Source organism: Eurosta solidaginis, chromosome 3, assembly GCF_040869045.1.
Source record: "Eurosta solidaginis isolate ZX-2024a chromosome 3, ASM4086904v1, whole genome shotgun sequence".
Lineage (NCBI taxonomy): Eukaryota > Metazoa > Arthropoda > Insecta > Diptera > Tephritidae > Eurosta > Eurosta solidaginis.
Genome location: NC_090321.1, coordinates 58194461 through 58213412, shown reverse-complemented (window position 1 = coordinate 58213412; position 18952 = coordinate 58194461). Strand labels below are relative to the sequence as shown.

The window sequence follows — 18952 nt, the reverse complement described above, 5'->3', positions numbered from 1 at the left end:
GGACCAAGAGCTGCTCCTAACAATCCCTCCGTTCCTCCCTACTTTCGAAATATCCCAAACCATCCCACTCACTCGTTATTCCCTAACGAGTATACCAGAGAAGCCTTTACGCAGACCCTCGGTCTGCCACAGAAAACAAGGGCACTTGGCCCATAATCTTTTTAAATTTTTAAAATTTCAAACCCCAGCGCTCGTTCACCGAAACAAGGCCAATCAACCACCCTAATGCAGATCTCCATCTGTCACCAAACACTTATTGTAAATTTTCAAAATCAAACCCCAATTCACTCGCTCACCCTGAGCAAGGACAACAGAAAAGCCTACCGCAGAAGGGCGAACCGATCTGCCACAGAACACAGCCGCACTCGTTGCCGCGCAACGAGGCACATCGCAAGCCTACCGCTGATGAGAAAACTCATCTGCCCCAGATATCATAATTATTAATGAGTTCAATTAAACTTTTAGTGTTATCGCTACCTTATGCTACAGCGATATCGCAGTGCCAAAGACGCCGCTTGCACCGCCTCCACCACGATTTTCGTTGTCGCCACACCATTCAGAAAATGAATTATTCGCATTTACAAGTTTATTATGGCGACTAATATACCCCAAATATACTTGTCTACTACAACTCACTGAAAAAAAAGGGACTTCCTTTACCGGAAACATTTTGAAAAAAAAGGGCAAGCAAACAGGGCTGTATTTTCAGCTGGATATGAACAAACACCACAAAGTGGATTTCGGGATGGTATCTGCCTCAAATTAATAATAATTTAATAATTAAACACCCATCACACATTGCCACAAGCGTGGCTCCAGTAACCAAAGACCCCATAGTGATTGTACCAACTTTTGTTAATAACTTTCAGTTAAAAACCCGAAAAAATGTATGCGCGTACAATAGAACTCTAGCATCCTACTAAAACTAATACCGTCAGTACTCCCTTATGTAAACCGTGAAGAGTAAATTATACAGAAAGATCTACCTTCTTATTGTCGACATCCTGTTCACCAGCAGCATAAACTTTATCCTGCCCGCCGAGTTCCTTCTCCGATGTCACCCAGATACGACCACCAAGAAATAGTCCTTTATCATCATCTCGTGCATTTGCTTTACCACCATTTGGCCCATCGGTGCCGGTACCGTTCTCGTCGTTGATGGTTATGTTTTTGGCTCATGTCGACGTCATTACCCCTCGAATTAGCCATTACACATGGTTAACCATAACTAGCGGGCGGGCTATTTCAATTCTTAAATATAATTAGTGCTTCTGAAATAAAGATAATATTACATTATAAATCTCATTCCATTTAAGTCCACTCAATTACATACATACATCACTTTGATGGCCAATTTCTGTATGCCAACGCTTGTGAACGCAAATGTACATCCAAAGATGTTGGTATTGGAGGTGTTATTGGTGGCGTCAAAGCCGTTAGTGTTGCTCTTGGCTCTGAGCAACCATAAAACAAAGTGTATATAATACAGAAAAGCATCGGAATGGGAATAATAATGCGAATATATGTGCAAGTGCGTGTAGACCAATAACGATGGTGTTAGCATCAACAGACTTGAATATGCATTCAATAGATTACTAGTGGTTAAGAGATTACCCTGGAAACATTCCTATACACATATACGCTCATCAACGCCCAACGATATAACATATGTTGGAGCAAGCGCCAGTAAATAAATCCCACACACATAACATACCATCCTGAGAACCAGAGCCACCTGTGCCAGGTTGCCAACGGTCTACGAAAAGGCGCGTTATCGGCCCACAATGGCCGTGTAATGTATATTCTATATTGGCATTTGACAGGCTATATACCCTGAGCGTATGATCCTTACTGCCGGTAAACACCATACAATTCGAGACCTCCATGCAAGTGACAGGCTGGTGATGCCCATGACACACTGCTATTAAAGTGATTTTTCATTTCCTCCTTATTATTGTTGGGATATGGGGGCGAGCGCCCGGTATGGTTTTGTTGTTGTTGAGATAACGATTGCTGCGAATGATGCGCTAGGCCAATTCTCCCAGCTGAACCAGCACGCGTTTGTGTTCTTCGATAAGCTGACGTGAAATTCCAATCGATTTGTTGTCCTTTCCAATAGGTTGCCAGTCGATAGAATTCTAACCGCCCGCATAGTCGTGCGATAATGACGCGATCACCATTTATATGAATGTGAGTTATGCCCAAATTAAGTTTCGAAGTTCCAGAAAAAATACACTTCAATACACCTTCCGGCGTTTCCCACAATTCAATACGTGCGTCCGCACAACCTACTGCCAAATTTTCATCAAACGCATTCATGCACCAAATAGGCGAATAAATCAAACGTTCGAATACCACCTCACCACTATCACGCTTCACTGGCAATTGCATATGTTGACGATTGATTGTTGTCAAATGCTCACCATTTCTTGCATCCCAAACCTTAATTTGGCCATTTAGATAAGACATTCGATCATATACCGATGGCCGGCAATTTTCGTTGGCACTCCTTCGAGTATATGCTCAGTTTTTCGTTGTATTTCTGATTCTTCATACCAACTGGAACGCCATTCGGCATAATTACGTGTACATATACGATAGAATACCACCATTGTATAGCTAAGAACAAAATGCTAATTAAGCACATAGAGATGACGAAAAAGAATTCCGTCGGACCTTTTGGATAGAGTGGTGCACCACCAGAAAATACTATTGGCGATTCACGTCGTTCACCGTCATTAAAATCGATAGGATCGAGTGCAGCAGCTAAAGCTTTCCACTGAAAGTTTTGCATAATTTTCTCTCGAGGATTGCATAATAGTACTGCTGTTTCGGAACTAATGGCGTGAGATGGCTTACTGGTGGGTAATAGAGTAACATAGCGTCCGCTACGCGATATATTATATTGTTTCATGATGGCACTCCAGTTAAAATTCGATAGAAAGTAATTCAACTCGAAGTCGGGATAGAGTAGGCGGCGTAGTTCGGCTTCTGTGTTATTGATAGTTCCTTCATCAGATTTGCCTACTACGCTGGCTTGACTGGCTGCGGTTTCGCCTTTTGGTTTGCGAATTGAAGGTACTCCCGCTGCCATTGACGCTGCCGCGTTTCCATTACGATTGCCCTTTAGTCCAGCTATATCTTTGCCATTGGTAGCTGCGCCGTTTAAAGCATTTTGCATATTCGAGAAAAAATTCGACACTGCGCTTTGTTCATATGTTTTAACGAAATTTGGTGTGTCGTCACTCGTAAATGTTGTTCGATTGCCATCTACGGCAAATAAATCTTCAAATATCCCGAATTATAAACGATCGAACAGATCCAAACACTCATCCAAATCATGAAGGCACGTTAAAAGAAACGTGTACGTGCCCATAAATTTACAATGCGCAAACGCTTTGGGATTTGACCATTTTTATTAGCTTGTACGCTATCTGCTGGGTGTGCATTGAGATCGGCAAATGTGAACTTCGGATGTGATTGAGAGCGATGAAACATGCCGAAACCACCAGCAGTACCGCCACCACTATTACCAATCAAGGATGTATCGGAAATATTTTTATCAAGGAAAAGGTAATCACTGCACACATCACCTGGATGCAACGTTCGGTTGGTATTTGCCACTGTATATTTCAGCATCATTTTGGGCAAGTGTTTTGCTTGTGATCGAGTAGCTTAATATTCATCGCAAGTATTGTGGAGAACATTTGTAACATGAAATCCGATAATAAACCGATAATGGCAAAAATACTAAATTTTTGTATGCGCTAACTCTACAATCGGGCATTAATAAAATGGTACCAATGGCGGCGCTAGTGCCAAATTTATGCACACATGGTACACAATTGGAAACCGTATCAAAGGATACACTAGAGCGTGCTTTCGTTGTATTCCGTAATGCTTCGCAGGACGAACGCTTAAATATTATGACGGGACTGAATCGGCTCGAATTGATAGAGTTACGCGCCAAAGGTTGGGAAACTAATGGCTTTAATTCGTATTATAAAACTAACCAAGTAACGAATATCGATCTACCAGATGGACATATTGATCTAACACAAAGCGGATCTCTAAGCACCTCCCCCACATTTGGTGGGGCTGGCGCTGCTGCTGCAGCAGCTATAGCTGCTGTTGGTTCAGCGCAGCAAACGCGATTATTATTAGCCCCAGGCGAGGTAATACGAGATTCGCAAAAGTGTCCAAAACCAACCACAATTCCGGGCAAAAATCATATTGTGAGAGAACGAGTGCTTAATCTTCAGCGTACATCGCAGTTGCAACAAAACCTGCAAAGAAAAAAAAGAGATAGTCCATTAACACAAATGCATAAATGGGCAGCGCAAAAAAGGTGACAACTGACGGCGCGGCCGACGCCGTAGTTGGAGCACCCCTTTTGCGATGCCGGTATACCTAAAACCAGAACGAAATCTGACACCAACCGTTTTATGGACCTACACAACTAGCCACCTAGAAATAAAAGAAATTAATTAATTGATTGATTAACAACATGAAATAAAAGAAATATTTATCATTGATATTTTATATTGCAATATTCGAGAATTTACAATACTTACCATGTCCTCAATGACCACCGACCATCATTGTCCAACCACGCATAAAAATGAAAAGAATAAAGCAATCTACCGTTTGCTTCAATTCTGTGGAATTTACGTTATATACATATGTATGTATCAATGTCCCGGAGTATTTTTTCGTTTGTGCCTTTGCCGCTGGTATGCTTATACCAGGGCGCGGACTTTAAATAATGAAAATGTTGGTGGTGGTAGATTTTTCCAATGTGCCAGAAATACTGCCATAAAACCACCGACATGTTCTCTTACTTTAAACTTTATTTTCGTTCAGAATTGTGCACACAAACTGATGAAAATAGAGCAGGACACAATATATGCGTGCGCATTCACTACGTTCATTTAATAACAAAAATTCATTTCTTGTTTAAAGTTGTTCACAAATTTTTCAAAAATTGACTGATTTTAATCAGTACCCCTCCTAATGTTAGTTGGGTGGGCTTGGCAATTAGACACTTTAAAATGATCGCAGTATACGTTTTCAGCGCGAAAATACTGAAATATTGGCAGAATCTAAGTCTTGGTGGCAGAAGTAGTAGAAGTAGTAGAAAATGAAAAATGGGTCAGAAAAGTTAGTAAATCTACCAATGCGGTAAGGTCCGTGCACTGACTGCCCATATACTTATACCAACGTATGTACATATATATGCCGAGTTTTAAATGTACATTATATTAGGGATGCATAAAATGATGCAAACGGGTACCGAAGAACCCGTTTCCGAAAAATCGGCCATTGCTAAAGGCCATCAATTAAACAGGACTAGAAGCGTACTTGGGGAAAGGTTGAATAAACAACTCTCATAAATAACCGAAAGGTAATACAAAAGAGGAAAATGATACATTCTACAAATGATTCTCCTCATCCAAAACGAACATTTTTTTTTTTTTTTTTTTTTTTCTTTACATCGCATACAATTTTGCTGTCCAAACATTTTTTTTGTGGCGGGCAGGGAAGTTGTTGGGTTTTAGCACCAACAACACAAATAACAGCGACTCAAAAGAACCCACGCTATACACTTTCTACCCGGTTCGGCACCAGAATGTGTGAACCGAAAATCGTAAATGCTCACTTTCTGCAGCACTAGTGTGCCCGTGGCCAACTAAAACGCTGCCGGGTGACACAAAATTAACAAAATAAGGCACTAAAGACCCAGGCACATAACGTGCGGGGAAAGAGGCCATGCACATAATGCACGCCACATATGAATATTTTTTTTATGCAGCGACAGATGTTTCCCCTTATGCGCGCGCTAATAAAATCTCCCAAATCCCCAATAATACAACTAGGGACCACTCGCCCCTGCATCTCGAGAATGACTCGACCCAGTCAAACATATTGCACTTCTTTCAGGAAAATGGGTCGTTTTGCCGCTTTGAAACGTAATGCTGCCACGAACGCAGCGCGTTATTCGTCGGAATGCCGAGTGTGTCTTGAGCGACACCCTATCCGCTTGTGCCCAACCTTTCGGGCGAAAAGGCCAGAAGAGCGCCTCTACGTAACCATTCGCGAAAGCTACTGCGGAAATTGTCTGGCGCCTGATCACCGCGCGAACGCGTGCCCAAGCCAAGGGCGATGCAAACGGTGCGGCGAGAGGCACCACACGATGCTGCACATCGCCTCAATCGACGAAGAGGAGCAGCTATTACGAGAAGCCCGCTCCAAGCCATGGAGCGCCCAAGTGGAAGAGGAGCTAGATTCACCCCGAGAGCGGATAGACGACTCAATCTCGTTATATGCGTCGGACGCTGGAACGGAGACTGGACCTCTTCGTCCACCCCGAAACCGAGATGCCAGCCGAATCGGAGCGGAGACGCGGTCTCTTCGCCCGACCATAACGCCTACAGCCAAATCATTTCGACCACTTCTGCAGCACGAGAGGAAGCGGCTCCAACAAGGGACAGCGACAGCCCAGCGCCATACATATAACGGCCGAGCGGAGACCCGGTCTCTTCGCCGGCAACCCAGGAACCCCCAACGGAGACGACATTCGCGCGACCGCAGAGCGGAGACACGGCCTCTTCGCCTGCACCAACGACATCAGCCACAAGATCGCAGCGACGGAGGCAACACGCTGCAGCTCACCACCGTGTCCACCTTCCGGTCAGGGCTCGTAGCCCAGCATCCAGCGGCCACCGCCACCATGATACCAACGGTAGCGATCACACCCACCGCGGTCGTGAAGATAGAAGCTGGGGGGCGGCTACACCTCGTCCGGGCCTTAATTGACGGATGCTCCCCCACCACCGTGATAGCATATGAGCTCGCCCAGGAGCTCCAACTCCCTGCCAGCAACATTGGCGGGCAAGCAGGATGCCTACTGCGCATACGAGGAAGACACGGCCAAAATAAACGAATTGCAACCCATGCGGCGGTCGTGTCCAATTTTCGGCGAATGGCCCCCACGACCAGCGTCGACAGCGCCATCGCATCCCCATACGCACATCTTCGTCTGGCGGATCCGCAGTTCTACTCATCCGCCCCGATCCGCCTCGTCCTCGGCACAGATGTATATGCCGAGATAATACTCCCAGGGATTCTGCCCACCACGTTCGGCCCTTTGTTAGCTCAGAGTACCATCTTCGGTTGGGTACTCTCGGGCACAACGAAGGCCTAACCTCAAAATGTTCGGTAACGACCGAAATACATGAATTTTTACACTTTTTATCCTTTTTTTATTTTTATTGAATTTCTGTTGTACACAGTCGCAAGAGGTGTGCATTTACAATCATTTATCATTACAATAAGTTATCTTTATTGAATTTTCTTCATACAAAATTCTATGCTCATTCATTTCCAATGACTTTGTAATAAACGGCAAGAAATATCAACACATGTATCTTCTTACTTCTTTTGGCAATCCCTAGCTCTAGGCAAACCTGGCTCAGGCCTTAAACCAGAACGGGAAAGTGCCGAATGACCGAGGCATCAGCAACCAAGCCCGCACACTGCGCAAACCATCTTGCGTGTCGCCAAGCCGGCGGACTGGCCGGCGTTATGTTAAGTTAGATATAATTAGCTATAAGTTTTTTATTTTTTTTTCTCTTCTTCATGTTCGGTGATCCTTGGCGGACTGTGATGTTGCGTACCGCAAGGGGGGCGGCATGTTTAGGCCAAATGCCTAACTTTTATCTGATTGACGGCGCCCCTCCCTATCGTTTGAATAATATTTCCAGCCACCCACACTAGCGCCGCATTTGTGTGCATGCATGCACATGCATGCGTTTCATACACATGCACGTGTGTGTGCAGGTTGTCAGCACTCATGCACGTATATGTGGGGGTCGTTGTGTGTGTGGCTTTTTTCCCCTCCTTAATACCAGAGGACTTTTTCGCGGCTTAGCGGTTGTCCTCAACGGGATAACCGGTCTCTTTCTCGATTAACCGCCAAGCAGTTCACATCGCCCAGGATCATCACCGCCAGCATTTTGTACGTTAAGGTAACATTATACCCATTGTATATTCTTCTTTTCACTTTGGAATTAAACATTATTTTATAACGAGGAATTCCTCTTTTGCGTTCTTCTTTATTTATTCCGAGTGACCCACCCATTCCGAGATCGACCCGTGTGCGCCTACCCACTGCCGGTTTCCGACGCACCCAGGCCGAACACCAGGGTTTCCATCGGTTCATTTTCCTACATGGTTATTTTCCCTTATGTTGTCACCATAGCTCTCAACTGAGTATGTAATGTTCGGTTACACCCGAACTTAACCTTCCTTACTTGTTAGTTCTCCATTTGTCCTTCTGAGCTTATCTACTAGTGCTTTTTTATATCCGTTGTTTGCAGCGATGTTAAATATGACCTCAAGTTCTCTCTTATATGCCTCTTGTTTAATAGGTGTTCTTTCAAGTCTATGTACCAAATGCCTTAGTGCTGAATTATTATGCTGGTGGGGTGATTTGAGGTATTATGTATTATTATGTCGGTGGCCGTTGGCTTTCTACATATGTCATAGTTAAATCTTTTGGCTGCTTTATCAATATTTATCATGAGGTCTAGATAGTTGATTCCTCCGTCTTTTTCGGTTTCCATTGTAAATTTTATATTTTCGTGCTGCTTGTTGAGGTACTCCAGTACAAGCTCTTCGTTATTAGTAGTTAAACTACTAAATATACACAAGCATCAATTCTGACAATACCTGCTCATGTACCTACGAACTATAAATATAGGAAAAACGACAGCAACAGATCAGAACGAAAATCGACACTGATGATGACGCAACGCCGAAACCGGTTTGTCTCAAAACCAAATTTGACAAGGGATGACGGAAAATCGTTCCAATATACATCATTTATTCGCCCTGTTGGAATATCAACAAAACAAAATAAGTCAGTTATTGCTTGTCGGGCTTTAAACTTAAACGCGAACGGACTACTGACAATTTACAAGCGCCGCCTACTGAAATTATATAAAACAAAGCCTGGAATTGAATGTTACTTCAAAATTCGCTATAATAACAATAAAGGCAAATACCAAATCTAGCAGGAAAACAGCTAGAAAAGCGGAAAAGAATTTTTTAAAATATGAGTTGGAAAACTTGTACTCCAAGAAGGATGAGATAAATGCCGAGTTATTATCTATCAATTTAAGATTGGCAGAACAACTACCTACCACTGTAATAACGGAATGCTTAGACCGCATAAAGACAGAAGTCGATCAGGAACTACAACAAAAATTCAGGTCGCTGAACCGGAAATTGGACAAGCTGGCAGGACGACGAGAGGGTAACCAAAACAAAAAAATCACCAGTTTCATGACGAGTTCGTTAACCTAACAACAGTGGCCTTACCAAGGAAGATGCACAACTTCTCGAAAAGGGCCTGAATCACAATATCGTGGACCAAAATACAGTAATAAAACGGAGCGGGCGATTGTAGGTGCGGAGATCGCAATATCATTGATACCACAAGAGGAACTGGAGCACGCAAGACATATGTGCAGGGAAATAATAAAAAAGGAGGTGAAAGCACAGGAAGGACAAAAAGCTAATCCAGAGGAGAAAACAATAAAGAATCTACGGCATAAACTAAGGTAAAACAATATTGTCACAACGAAAGCGGACAAAGGAAACACCAATATGCTAATCGAAAAAGAGGAATATGTAGCCAAAACCGAAGAAAATATAGAAGAAATGAAATTTCGTAGAATAAGAGAAGATCCCACAGATGAATACCAAAAAGAAACCAAAGTTGCTATAAAAAATGCAAGAAATATAATAGATTCTATCATGGCACATATATTGGTCCAAATGAACCCTTCGGCTCCTTCACTGATTGCGGCACCAAAAACCCACAAGCGGGACACGCCAATGAGGCCCAGCATTAATTTTAAATCGGCACCATATTACAAACTGTCCAGATATTTAAAAACAATATTGAAAGATTCTCTGGAGCTAAGGAACAAGTATGCAATAACTGACACAACAGAACTTATAGAGAAATTTGAGACCGTAGAGCTAACAAAGAACAGAAAATTGGTATCTTTTGACATAAAAATTTGTACCCATCAATACCACTATCGGAGACTTTGGACATAGTTAGCTCAACAATAGTTCATAATACAAAAAACAAAGTGAAAAGTATGCAAATCACAAATACGCTAAGAACCACTTTACGTCGAAACTATTTTCAATTCAACAATAAAATATATAGACAAACAAACGGTCTTGGAATGGGAAGCCCCACATCAGCATCCTTATGGAAGTGTTCATGCAAAATCTGGAGGAAAAGTACATACAGTAGATGAAGTCCAAATTAGGCGTGTCATTTTATGCTAGATACGTGGATAACATAATATGCGTTTTAACTACTAATAACGAAGAGCTTGTGCTGGAGTACCTCAACAAGCAGCACGAAAATATAAAATTTACAATAGAAACCGAAAAAGGCGGAGGAATCAACTATCTAGACCTCATGTTAAATATTGATAAAGAAGCCAAAAGATTTAACTATGACATATATAGAAAGACAACGGCCACCGACACAATAATACATAATACCTCAAATCACCCCAACGGCATAAAAATGCAGCATTAAGGCATTTGGTACATAGACTTGAAAGAACACCTCTTAAACAAGAGGCATATAAGAAGGAACTTGAGGTCATATTTAACATCGCTGCAAACAACGGATATAAAAAAGCACTAGTAGATAAGCTCAGAAGGACGAATGGAGTACCAAAAAAAATAATGAAAAGGAAAATAACAGCTGGACGACTATGACATATACTGGAAAAGCAACATATAAATTGGCAAACTTCTTTAAAAAATACAACATTAACGCAGCATTCAAAACATCGAACAATCTAGGGCGAAAACTAAGAACTAGCACTAACTCAGAGGATCCGTTTAGCAGCCACGGCATATACAAGCTTACCTGCGGATGCCAACATAGTTACATAGGATAAACAGGACGGCAAATAAGAACGAGGTTCAGAGAACATATTAGAGATTTCAACAAAAAAATACGGAATAAAAATATTATACCAGAGTCTAACTTCGCAAATCACATGATAGAGAATGAGTGTTCCCCCGCAAACATCAATAAAACAGTTAGGGTTCTTCACATACAAGAAACAAGGCCAACGTCTTAACGTACTCGAAAACATTGAAATCTACAAAGAGAAAACATTCGACGGTAGAATAATAAACAAACAGATAAACACAATTTCTGGCACAATATTCGAGCCTTTAAAATTTGTTTACAAGAAACAAAGTAATCGCATAGGTACAACAGAAAAATACACAACAACAAATGAACCCAAAACAATTAACGAACCAAAACAACAAACTCACAAAGAAGGTCAAACGACTAAAATTACGGATTTTTACCTGCCTCAGTCAGCCACATAAATCGATCAGTAGAAACCACCCTCAGTTCTGAATGGACACAGCACATACACATAACTAAATATACACAAGCATCAATTCTGACAATACCTCCTCATGTACCTACGAACTATAAATATAGCACAAACGACACCAACAGATCAGAACGAAAATCGACACTGATGATGGCACAATGCCGAAACCGGTTTGTCTCAAAACCAAATTTGACAAGAGATGACGGAAAATCGTCCAATATACATCATTTATCCACCCTGTCGGAATATCAACAAAACAAAAAAAGTCAGTTATGAGTCACTAAATGAACTAAATATAATGAGAAATAATATGCAATTAAGACTAAAAACATTGATTTTATGTGTACCGGCTCGAGGTCAATATATTTAGTAATAAAAACACCAGTTTTTATTTTTCATTCCGATATATTTCTGTTACACGTCGGTAACCGTCTTCTAGGGACTATACAAAACAATGTAAAAACAAATTTTCATACATGTAATATACCATATTTTATAAACATACATACATTTTTGAGCTAAACGTCCGTTCGCGTTGGCGTGGAGTTTTGTACTGTCGATTTTGTTGTAAGTGTCTGTACAAATGAGTGACGTTGATCGTGTCTGTTTTGAAGTTTAGACGTATGTCTGGTGGTGTGTGTATGTAAATCCCACCTCAAGGCTACAAACGAAGAACAACAATTTAGTGGAAAAAATATACAAAACGGGATGTACCACGAAGGCGGAAAAAGCAAACTCTCGACAACGACGGCATTACCACCCAGGATTTATGGGCTACCGAAAATCCACAAGGAAGCACTTCCTCTCAGTCCGATTTGCTCAGCTATTAACTCTCCATCATATGGGCTATGCCAATTTCTAATAAATATTTTAAAAAATATTACGGCTGACTCCAAACGCAACCTTAAGAATACCCTTGAATTTAAAGATAGAATCAATAATACCTTGCGAAGATGAAAGACTCATCTCTTTTGACGTGGTTTCATTGTTTCCGAGTATACCAATACAAATGGCACTTGACATCATACGTAATAAATGGACGATTATAAAATAACATACTAATGTTCCCAAACAACTATTTATGGACATATTAAAGGTTTGCATCGAAGAAAACATATACTTTAAATTCAATGACATGGTTTAAACACAATTAAGAGGTATGCCCGTGTGATCGCCGGCATCTCCAGTTATCGCGGACATTATAATGGAAGAACTTTTGAACAATACGATTGAAAAACTAGTGCATAAACCAAGAATTATGACAAAATATGTGGATAATTTATTCGCAATTGTACAACAAGATGAAATACAGAATACCCTGAACGCGCTGAACACTTTTCATACAAAACATAAAGTTCACCATAGAAAAGGAAGAAGAAGGAAAACTACCTTATTTAGATTCTATGATTAGACAGACAGTTAAAGCTTATATGGTATAAGAAGCCAACTGCGTCAGGGCGACTAATAAATTTTTAATCTAAACACCCGAAGAGTATGATTATGAATACAGCAATGAGCTGTATACGACGCATGCTACAGATATCAGACGATGTCTATCATAAAGAAATTAGACAAGAAATTTTTTCGCTACTCAAACTAAATGATCTTCCTGAAAATATTATAAGGACATTAATAAGAAGATCGATGTTTGCAGGTAATCAAGAAAAATCCGCAACACCAAAAACGTTTAAATCGGTAGTCTACGTACCTCAACTATCAGAGCATCTAAAATAATAATACTAAAAGCTAGAAAATATTTACGTGGGTCCTAGGTACTAGTCATCACACTCCTCATCAATGTAGGGCGTTGCGCAGATAAATAAATAAAAGCGTTGGGCGCCTTAAATTTCGCAATATGTGAGGCGTAGCATAATCTGATTGAGGTCCAGTTGGTCTTACTTATGACTATCAATAGAAATTTGACGCATCCCACGCTTTTATTTAATAGTCTGATCAACACACTAGATTTATGAGGAGTTTGATTACTAGTACCTAGGACCTACCTAAATATTTTCTAGCTTTTAGTATTATTATTACTTAATGTAAGTATTGTTTTTAATAAAACCGTTTAACTTAAACAAATTTTTTTTATTATTTTATTTTTATGTACTTGAAAATTGAGCATATAACCTGATATGGGCTTCTAACAATAAATGCATAATCATATTGAAACCCTTATCAACACATACCAAAAGGAACGAAATCGCAGTTTTCAATCCACTATATCACAATATCTTTCCGACAGCACCACCACTCCTCCTCTTTCATTACACAACAACGAAAATTCAGTAATCTTCATTTTAAAACATATTTTTCTACAAAAAGTCGTTTCCAATATCTCTAATTAAGTTGGAATTTAACTGGAGAATGGCAATCGTTCAGATAGATTCATTTGAAATTTTTGTTATCACCAACTAAGTAATTTTGAGTATTTTGTACAAAAAATTCCAAAAATATATTGTGAATACCCGAAAATTTACAAAACAGCTGACTTTAGTTTACGCTTTCGGCTTGCATTTAACTGATGCTTCATTTAGCAATGATAAACCAAGAACTTCGATAACTCATAGATAAGTGGCTAACTGAAGATAGTGAAAACGGTCCATGATGTGTGTGTTGGGTGCGATTGAAAATTTTCGAAACATTTACGGTTGCAGCACGTCTCGTTTCTTTGCATACTCTGATTTAAATGCTGTTTGTATATTAAACACTATTTGTGTCTAACTACTCAAATATTTATATTCACATAAATAGCATGCGGATGCGTTTGATGTGCCACGACATACAAATATGCATATACATATATATTTTGTCTATCGGAGAAAACAAGATATGCAGAAAATATTAAAAGAGCGGAAGTGGCTGACTACGCTGGGAACGGGTTTTTAGACACTTGAAGCACAGTGGTACTAAGAAAATGATGATATAGAAAAATAAAAAATTTTTAAGCACTTCCTTTATATAAATGGACAAAAATTAGCGAAAAATTTCTCCTTATATAAAGACATATTCTTGCTCAACTTTGACTTGAAAAATATTAATGAGAGGTAAAAATATGAAAATATATATATATATATAATATAAATTCTTATCTAATTATTTCGATCCGTTCTAACCTATGAGTAAAGCTTTACGTATGTAGTTCAATGAAAATTTACTTAAAAATCGATTGCAACCTACCTAATATAAAGGAAGTATAAAGGTGTGAGTAAACTGTAGTGTTTTCAAAATTAACTACATAGAACTGGCCTAGGAATTAAAGTTAAACCACAACAGGCGGAAATTTAACAAAAACAAATAATTTTGGGTTTTCTGAGAAGAGCTTCGTCGACTTCTTATGGGAAACAACAGATACGTAAATATAATTTATTCTTTTATTAAGTATCGGCCCATTATCGATAGCGTATTATTATCGTTAAGTTATCGGTTTGTTGCAGCCGCCATGGTGTAGAGTTAGCGTGCTCTGACGGCAACATATGGTTCTGGATTCAAGTGCCAGACAAAGCAACATCAAAAATTTCAAAAAAAAATGTCAATTAAAAAAAAGTTATTTTTAATTAGAAACCTTTTTTTTCAGTTGCCCGCGGCAGCCATTTGACAAACACTCAGAGTGTATTTCTGCTTCTCCATGAAAATACATCTGCCTTGCAGCTGACGTTCGGATTCGGCATAAACCAGTTAGGTTTCGTCCCGCCAATTTGTTGGACAAACTAAAAAGGAGGACGACAAAACTTTGCAAGAGAATTTTGGTAACCTTCACGGTAGTTAATCGTGCTTTGAATTTATTTATTGTTTTTATTTTATTTATTACTACTCACATGATTTATAACAGGATCGGTATCTTATCAGCTTTTTATCACCAAATCTTCTGCTTTTTGTTGGTTTCTTGTTTTCTGCTTCATAACAAATTGATTGGTTGTCGTTAACGGCGATAACAAATAGAAAATTTTTCGAAAAAAACTTAAAATTTCTCAATTAAAAATCGATAACTTTTCGAAAAGAAGTCGATAACATATCGACAAAATAATGTTGATACATAATTAAAAAGGCGATCATTCAATGAAAAATCTATAACATATCAATAACTTTTCTAAAGAACCCACAATTTTCCATAGTAAACCGATAACTTAATATTATATCGATAGCTTCTCGACTACTTTTTGATAAGATATCGATAACCTTTCGATAGCAAATAAATACATTTTTGATAATTTGTTGACTCCTCCTCAATAGATAACTAATATATTTTTGGCTATAAATATATATTTCATAGTAATATTTTGATAACAAGTTCATAACTTTTTGATAACAAATCGAAATTTTGAAAATAAAGCCAAAGCGATACCTTTTCAATTACAAGTCGATACAATTTGGGTACTTTTCGATAAAATATTAATAAATCGATAACTTCTCGACTATTTTTTGATAAGATATCGATAACATTTCAATGCTTCTTTTCGATAGATAACTAATATATCTTTATATATATTTCATAGTAATTTTTTGATACAAGCCCATAACTTTTCGATAACAAATCCACAACATTTTGAAAATAAAGCCGAATCGATAACTTTTCAATTACAATTCGATAAAAGCTGGGTACTTTTCTATAATAAATCGATACATTTTCGATAGTAAATCGATGACTTTTTGCTAGTTTATCGATAAACCTTTTACAAGAAATCAATTCGTTTTTGATAGCATATCGATAGATTTTCGACTTTTTTTATGTAATTACAAGTCGACAACAGCTGGATTTTTTAGGTAATAAGTTGATAATTTTTCGACAATAAATTGATAACTTTTAGATAATTAATCGATAAATTTTCGAATACTTTTTGATAACATATCAACAAATAATTGATAACTTTTCGATAGCTGATCAATAACTTGTCGGAAAAATCAATAACTTATCGATTATATTTGTTATTGATCACAAATATATATCTACCATTTCAGTAGAAAATCTATAGCTTGTGTATACCTCGGCGTTTACACACCTATAACAAATCGCTTGGCATGGGAATACTCCACACTTTCACTTGCACACATTTTTATCCATTGTGAGTTAACTCAGTGACTGCTGGATGGCGGCAGATTCGGCCAACCAGATTAATTCCTAGTACTCCTCAATGAACCACTTCTTTTTTCTGATGAACTAAGGTAGGCGTGAAAGATCCACCTTCTCAACCTCTGCCGGACTGTCGAAAACTTCCACCCAAACAGGACCATAAGAACCTTAAGACTTTGCAATCACTTAGGAAATAACGCAGCGGTGATCGTACGGGGCTATCCGCTTCGCTTGTGACCATTTCAGAACCTACCTTGGCCATCTCATTTGAAAATTCATTCCCTTCAATATCATTCTGTTCAGAGACCCACTAAAGAAAGACATTGGGATGCCTTATGTACGCCAGCGACGCACGATACCTTGGGACGATATTCGACTTAATCACGTTATAATTTAATGCCCTTAGGTTAACGTGGCTGTCTAGGTTAACCTGGCTGTCTACATAGATTAGCAGCTTGTCTGCTTTTTCTATGGCATAGAGCTCCGCCGAAAGATTCTGCATGAGTCAGAAAGTCGGTGCGTTTGATTTACCTGGAGATTTTTTGAGTATACATCAGCTTCAGTTCCCTTTTCAATTTTAAAACCGTCTGTGTATATTGTCATGCTCCAATACCACTTACTAAGCCTACACTTACATTCTTTATATCCTCCTATAGCACACCACTTCCAAAGACTAACGATGCTGAACAATTGTACATGTGTGCGTTAGGGCGGGTCGATTTAAAAATCGCTCTGTGAAAATCGTATTCTAGGGATCAAAATAAGAAACTTTGCCGAAGGAACCATACCTCTAAAACGAATTCTGATGCCCCCCCCCCCCCTTTGGGTCGAACTTTTGGGTAGGGGCAATTTCAATTCTACCTGCTGTGTCTTGTGGTGGCTTAAAAAAAAACAACACAAGCATTTTTACGATCTGCAATTGTGTCACAGTGATGCCTCGGTTTTAAAAGGGGGTTGTAAAAATGGTAATTTCTAATAATTTTTTTTTAGTTTCTTTTCTATTACTAAGTTAAATTCATTTTTTAATTTACATATGTTCTGACTAAATAAATTTCTAAAGAGAAAAATAAACTCCAAAAAGAAAAAAACATAGGCATTTCAAAGTGGGATTTTTCAAAATTTGCCCCTACGACCCAAAGGGCGGGGGGGGGGGGGGGGGGCATCAGAATTCGTTTTAGAGATATGGTTCCTTCGGCAAAGTTTCTTATTTTGATCCCTAGAATATGATTTTCACAGAGCAATGGGCGATTTTTTTGCCTCCCCACAAATCGATCCGGCCTAGTGTGCGTGTATTTGTGTACTTTTTTGGGCAACAAAATACAAAATACAAAAGTCTCATATCAACTATCAACAGAAATCAGCTGTTCTATCAATCAATCATCTATCAATAAAAACTTACATGCGCTTGCGCTGCCATCTGGCGAATGTTTGCAACTGCCGGTAATGCAGTGTTAGTTCTAATCAAATATTCACAATAGTGGCTTAGTACAAATGGATTTATTTTTTGTGCTCACAATCGTTTATTTTTAACAAATTATTTAAATAAAATATAGCATAACAAAAGCACTACGACCAAAGCTCGCTAATAGCACGCTTCTCCATCGTTACAACCAAAACTTTATCTACAGATTTGAGCGAGAAAGGGACCTGCACATAAAAACGGCAATAAAAAATCTTAATATATAAAAATCACGTGTCACTATGTTTGGCGCCAATGGACTTCTAACCTACTGAGCCGATTTTGAATTTGTTTTACACCACGTGTGTAGTTTGATCGAACTTGAAATATAGGATAGGTTATATCTTAGCTTATAGTCGCAATATTATTTTATTGCAATTTTTTTTATTTGTTTATACGTAATAATAAAATGTTACGTATACGCACCGGCACTCACATTTTCAGGGGTGTGGATATACTTCCGTGTAATTGGTTGGTGTTTAATTAAACAACCTGCTTATAAATAAAAAATATTATAGCGAATGATATCAAGCATAGCACATCACCAGGCCCGCCGAGAGGGTGAGGGTTCTGAGGAGCACGCGATTTAGAGGTACTATGACATTTTTTTTAAATTCAAGAGAGTCTTTAGTTGTTCCATGTGCAATATTTAAGCCGAATTTCAAAGGCAACGAAAATCTGCATTTCGTTTTAATATTATAGTGAAATGTGAAAAATAAAAATCTATATATATATAAAGAAAGGCTAAAATGTGTTAGTTGGTCGCCGGTGTTTGAAGAGATACGTCGGCCGATTTTGTTCAAACTTTCACACAAGTTGCGTAAACCTCTCGCGGTGGTTACTACATAGGTTTGGTTGCGATCGACGTACAGAGTCTCGAGATATAGGCCGAAACGTGGACCCGAGTACCCCTAGAATGTGTTTATAGAATATGAATAACAAATGAAAGCTGTTTATGAGTGCTTTAGT

At 39.0% G+C, this 18952-nt stretch overlaps 1 pseudogene; it reads right to left on the bottom strand.

Moving 5' to 3' along the window:
• Positions 1 to 1252: 1252 nt before the first annotated feature.
• LOC137245893 (sterol regulatory element-binding protein cleavage-activating protein-like) lies at positions 1253 to 3767 on the bottom strand (annotated as a pseudogene).
• Between the last annotated feature and the right edge of the window lie 15185 nt (positions 3768 to 18952).